This window comes from Belonocnema kinseyi, chromosome 7, assembly GCF_010883055.1.
Source record: "Belonocnema kinseyi isolate 2016_QV_RU_SX_M_011 chromosome 7, B_treatae_v1, whole genome shotgun sequence".
Lineage (NCBI taxonomy): Eukaryota > Metazoa > Arthropoda > Insecta > Hymenoptera > Cynipidae > Belonocnema > Belonocnema kinseyi.
In genome coordinates this window covers 98671374-98677446 of record NC_046663.1, presented here as the reverse complement: position 1 = coordinate 98677446, position 6073 = coordinate 98671374, and the positions used below count along the sequence as shown (strand labels likewise).

The window sequence follows — 6073 nt, the reverse complement described above, 5'->3', positions numbered from 1 at the left end:
TAAACTTATAAATATATATAATCAACTTATTTGCGGATTGTTATTTGTATTATACTTGTTTGACGATGATACCAAAAATGTTGTTCGTTTTTACGTATTTCTAAAGGCTTAGAAGATCCTTCTAGAAAGTTATAATTTTCATTTTTTTGAAGAAAATTTGTAAGGGTTATACTCGTTCAGACCCACCAATTCTGAATTTTTACATTAAAAATAACTAATTTAATAATTACAAATTTTTCATTCATCAATTTCAATCTCATTTATGAGCCAAAAAAGGTGCGATTATCTCAGTCAAGACAAGGCTGGTCTTGAGTCAAGTAAACGTCGTCTTAGCGAAGACAAAGCTCGACTTAAGACAAGTAAACGCCGTTTTACCTGTCGTTGCCATAAAAGTAAGACGAAGGCCTATGTCTCGACTTAGTTTTGAGATGCAGCTAGGCAGAGACGAACTCAAGACATAATCAAGTCGAACTCAAGTCGAAGCATTTTTACTCAGGAGCGGAAGCTAAGTTAATATTTTCTGAACAGGTAGAGATTCTGAAAAAAAACCTTATAAGTTATTCAACGGCATTAAGGGCGCAATTATTGAGAGATTTTATTACACCACTTTTTTATATAGATTTCAAAAAATTTCATATAATAAAGTGATTGAAGTCCTATTAATTTTTAAGAATTTATTTCTTCATTTCTATAAGTCAATAAAATAGAAATAAAACTCTTTTTCAAAAAAATGATCTCATAGAATTTTTCCAAATTCAATGCAGAACCAATAAAAAAATAATGGGATAATGTGCTTTAATTAGCTTGATATTTTGGCTATCGAAAGTTATCTGTTGTAAGCTTCTGGCACTTTATTTTTATTCATATGTTATTTTATAATAAATCATAAATCTCATGAAATAATGTTAAAATGAAACTTATAAGGTTAACTGCAGTTTTTTAGAGTCCGACATTAAAACTGAAAAATGGATTTTAATAAAACGAAATTCAATACCGTGCGTATGTTAAAAAACCGGTTGCGGGTGAGCTGAAACCCATTGTATTTTTTTCTTGGCGAAGCCCTTTTTCATTAGTGGACTTTTCATTGTTGCAATGTGTCCATTTTTTTAATATTAAAAAAGTATTTATTTAATCATTTTATTTATTCCCATCATACAGTGTGTATACATGTTTATGCGCATGTGCATCGATCGATAGTTTGTTTGAATGTCTGTTTGCACAAGTGTATGCAGCTAATACATTCCGTTAGTAGCATAAACTGGTTCGCAGATATGCTTTTGTTTTTGTATTCCATTTTTTTTAATTGGTTTGTTTTATCATTTAAATTCTAGAATTATACTAGTGTAAAAGGAAAATAACAATGTTTAATTCATAATATGTAAATTCTTTGGGATCAATTAAAAATTTTTGTAATTTTAAAACAAAATAAAATTAATAATTGCATACTAATATTTTTGAAGAAAAATATATCTGATACATTTATACTTACTGCACTTGATTAGTTTTATTCTTCAGTTATTAAGTTTTTTTATTCTTCAGGAGTTAAAATACATGAATACCTTTTTGAAACTATTTTGACTTTTGATAATTAGGTTAAGAAAAAGAAAAATCGATTACAATTACAATTGTTTAATTTCATGCAGAAGTGGACTCTTTAACCTTCTTCGTTTTTATATAAAAATGTACAAACCAACTTTTGTATTCCTGAAATTTGCAGAATGCTGAGTTTTGAATTCCACAAATTCAAATTATTTTAGGATTTCAGGAAATTTCCTGTGTTCCTTAAATATTCTGAATTATCTGAAATCCTTGAATTCCTTTAATTCTTCTCATTGCTTCTGAATTCTTTGCATTATTATAAAGTTCTTACAATTTAAGGAATTTACTCGGATTCAAGAAATTAGACGATTCCGAAAATTGAGATGAATTCAGATATAGCGGGGGTCTTCGGAACGAATTCATAAGAATTTAAGGAATTACAGATAATTCAAAAGGATTTTAAAGAGTTTAAGCAATTTAATTATTTAAAGCAATTCAAAATAATGAACAAGAATTCATAGAATTGAAAGAAAGAAAAAGTATTTAAAGAAATGAAACATTTAAAATTACTTATATATGACTGATACAAATTTGAAATTTAACTTCACGTAACATAATTTTAAATTGTAATGCCTCAGAATGGAAAAATATATTTTTGATCATTATCATTTTTTAATCATTTAAATTTACGCGCTGTTCCACCAAACTTCCAACCTGATATTCAGTTTTTATATCTCAAATCTTCATAAGTGATATGATAATTTTGTATAACTTATTAATACATTATTCACAATTGCGTGGTTACCAATTTAGTGGCTCAAGTTTCCCCTTAATTTGGCAGTCACACATCATATATAATTTCTCCCTTGTTGAAAATTATGTTTACAACACATCGGAAATAATCTTTGTCGTAAGGTGTTGTGCATTGTAATGGAATTCGGACTCTTTTGCCATTCGACTATTCATTTAATTTTTGAATTGTAATTTATTTTAATAGTCCTTTTATCAGGATTTTCTGAAAGAGGTGTTCTAAATTTTCTAGTCGATTGATCAGACGGCAGAGTTTAGCACGTAAAACATAAACTCGAGTGTCTTCATGCTCTACCGAATGAGGGTTGCCGACCCTGTTCATAGAGTTGGTCACGTATTACTACTCGATATAAAAAAGCGCCGATTGTGCTGCTCTTTGCCGGTATCCGCTCTAATGCTAAGAGCATCAATTGCGCTTTGAGTTTAACGTCCAATAGCCATAATGAGGCAACAGAATTTTATTTGAAACCTATGAAAAATCTTATAAAATAATTTTGCTTGTAAATGGAAAATTGGAACTTCTATAAAATTGTCACAAAAGCATTTGTTCCAACTCACAACAAAATATTTTTCTACAAACAAATATAAAAAATATTGACAGACAGAATAATAAAAAGTGTGTTTAACTTACAATACAAATTATTAATGGTCACTATAAGTGTGATTTTTATCCTTATATGAAGTTTCAAGAATTTGTTTCAAAATACTCTTTTGACAAATATAGATTATACTGTTAGAATTAGATTTCTGGATACTACAAAATTATGCATATTATGCAAAATCAGAATCATCACAAGAAACCGGATCTTGTTATCTAACGGATAAGTTGCTTCAAAGCATGTCTCTGAATCCTGAAATCGATTTGCAGGTCTGTCTTTAGATGCATTTGCAAGATAGTTCATCCAAGGATCCACATCTGTCAGCATATCAAAAGTAAAAAAGCATATTGTGAAAATCCTAGTAAGTGAAACTTCCTATTTTATATAGCAATGCGTGTTATTATTTTAAAAATTAATTTCATAATAACCAACAGAAGCTATGCTACAACTAATTTGAACATTTTAATAAAAAAGCGTTTAAAATTTTCATTTTTATAATTCATTGCTGTTAGAAAAAAGCATTTTGCCTTACAAAGGTTTTTATATTCAGACGGATAGAAAATTACAGGATAATTAATATCAACTTTGAGGAATTAGTTAATTTCGAGTTTTCAAAGTTGACCAGATTAAATGTTTAAATTCGAATCTATCAAAGATGTCTCACAAAATTAACAATTTCAAAATAAATTTTTTTATAATTTAACCAATTTAGAATGTGGATTCTCTAAAATTAGAAATGCTTTACTTTTGATATTTTGCTATACTTTTAAAGCTCAAATATCCAAAAATTAAATCCTTTTATTTCAATTAGCAACATTTTAAAATTGTGAATTAAATCGATTAACGAAATTTACACATCTTAATTATTTTATTCAATATTTCTTATTCACAATTATTGAACTTAATTCAGCAATTTATTATTTTAATCATCAGTGGAAGATTATACCAAAACACAAAAATAAAACTGTAATCTCAAACAATTTTTGCAATTTACATTTATCATCTGTTTATGATTAAAAAATAAAAATCATGCTTTAAACATGTTCTAATCGCATGAAACAATGAATAAACAATTTTTAAGTTGTTTATTTCAATTATTTTGATTTGCCAGCTTTCTCAAATTAGAAAGCTTCCAAAGCTTAAAAATGATACATTTTTAACTTTAAGCGATTTAAGGATATTATCAATAAAAAATGCAGATGGAAAACTTCAATTAACATGATTTAATCATTTATACTTTTTAACTTTAAGGCTTTAAAGTTTTCCTTTATTTTTACCTTATAAGGTTTGAGTATTTTAAATTCAAAAATAAAAACTCAAAACCTCTCAAATTTATTAAGTTTATTTTCAAAATAATAAAAACAGAAAAATTTGGCATTGAATGTTCAAAATCGTTTTATTTCTAAAACTTGATACACGAAATTCAGCAGTTTTGAATCTTAGAAAACCGAATAAAGAAAGTCAATTTCCAAATTATTATTAAAATTAAAAAAAAATTTTTAACGCTCAATCGTATGCTTTAAAAAATAAACGAATTACAAATGAACTCATTTTAATTGTAAGATCAAAGGAAACTTTTGAAACAAAAGATTAAATTCCGAAAAATTAAAAACTTTAGAATCAAGCATATGTTGATGAACTTGATTCATGGCACCGTTTTTTCTGTGACATTTTGAATATTACTATGTCAGACGGAAAATCATCAATATAGTTTTGATGATATAGCATTATTTCTGCCAAGGTTTCAGTTCGTTTATTAACATATTCTACAGACTTTTTTTTCTTAGAATTAATTTATTGTAAAATATATTCATGAAATATATATACATAAATGTAATAGATTTTATCACTTTACTAACAAGCTCATTTAATTGAAACTTAACATCAAAATGCAAAAGAAGAATTATACAATGATCTATTTTTCATAGGTAATAAATTAAAATGACAGTACCCTGACTTTTGATAACTAGTATGATCAGGTATGATCCAATACCACCAGTTGCCTTCCTGTTTATTTGATAACTTGATAAAATAACTGAACTACAGTTAATGTCTTCCTATTTCATACATAATCTATGAAGCCTCAGTAAAATTTGCATAGCTCATCGCACTATCGACTGTTTAACTTTGAAGCACTGAAGAAGAAGGTGAGAATAAAAATTTTACCAAATTTTGTTGGAACCCGAATAAGAAAACTACAGCACATAAATAATGAATCTAGTTCGATGCATAAGAAATATAGCAATTTCTTAAAATAATGGAAATAATAATTCAATCTTTTACTTTCACGTTCAAAAAATCATCTTGTTAATAGTAAAAACAATGTTGAATTTATCAATTACGTTCCACTTGTCAATTGTTCGAGCATAACGTTTCTGAGTTCTCACTTCAATTGGCGTTTCAATCTTATTTCATATTGAGCACAGAATATACATTCGCATAAAAAATATGTAACTATCAATTTCAGATGTCGTTTTATCGGATTTTCCGTCATTGAGCAAGATGTATTGCTTCCGAAACAAATTAAAAGCAATGAAATCGATTTAAGTGATACGCGACTTGCTGACAGAATACTGATAAAATCGGGTACAATTTTTTAGAAAAAAGAAGTTCAATTAAATAAAAGATAATGCATTAAAGAGAACAAAATACCTTTATTTGTTTATTTTATTGCAGGCTGATATTAAAACTTTTAATTAAAACCAATTTTTACATCGACTGTATTATATCCTTATATCAAAAATGCAAAATTCTATAAAATATCACGAAGGACTGCTATTTTGTTTTGTTTCAATTAATTAAATCTTTCTCTAATTTAGAGCCAACCAAATATTTTGTCAATTCAAGATTAAATTATTTTGTCCAACAGCGGAGCGAAAATGCTCGCTTTCGCTGCGTTGGGGAGGAGCGAAACCAAGCGATTCCATGCCTGTAAAGGGGAGATGATGGAAAACGCTCGAGGCATGACGAATGGGGTCTCCGCCCCCCATACCCACTGTCACCAGCCCCTTGTTTGCCCCCAAACCCCCTTTTGTCCTCATAGAATCCAAGTTGCCAAATTTTTGCAGTTCATACTGATCCTGTAATCAGACATTTCAAAGTTACGATTTCCTCTTTGTATATTT

At 28.0% G+C, this 6073-nt stretch overlaps 1 long non-coding RNA gene across 1 annotated transcript in view; it reads left to right on the top strand.

The window, feature by feature from the left end:
• Positions 1-5102, top strand: part of LOC117177067 — an 11183-nt gene extending 6081 nt beyond the window's left edge. Inside the window, exons 2-3 of the long non-coding RNA XR_004467660.1 lie at positions 3218-3309; positions 4877-5102. This is a non-coding gene — a long non-coding RNA (uncharacterized LOC117177067). The remainder of the gene's footprint in view (positions 1-3217; positions 3310-4876) is intronic.
• Positions 5103-6073: the final 971 nt, after the last annotated feature.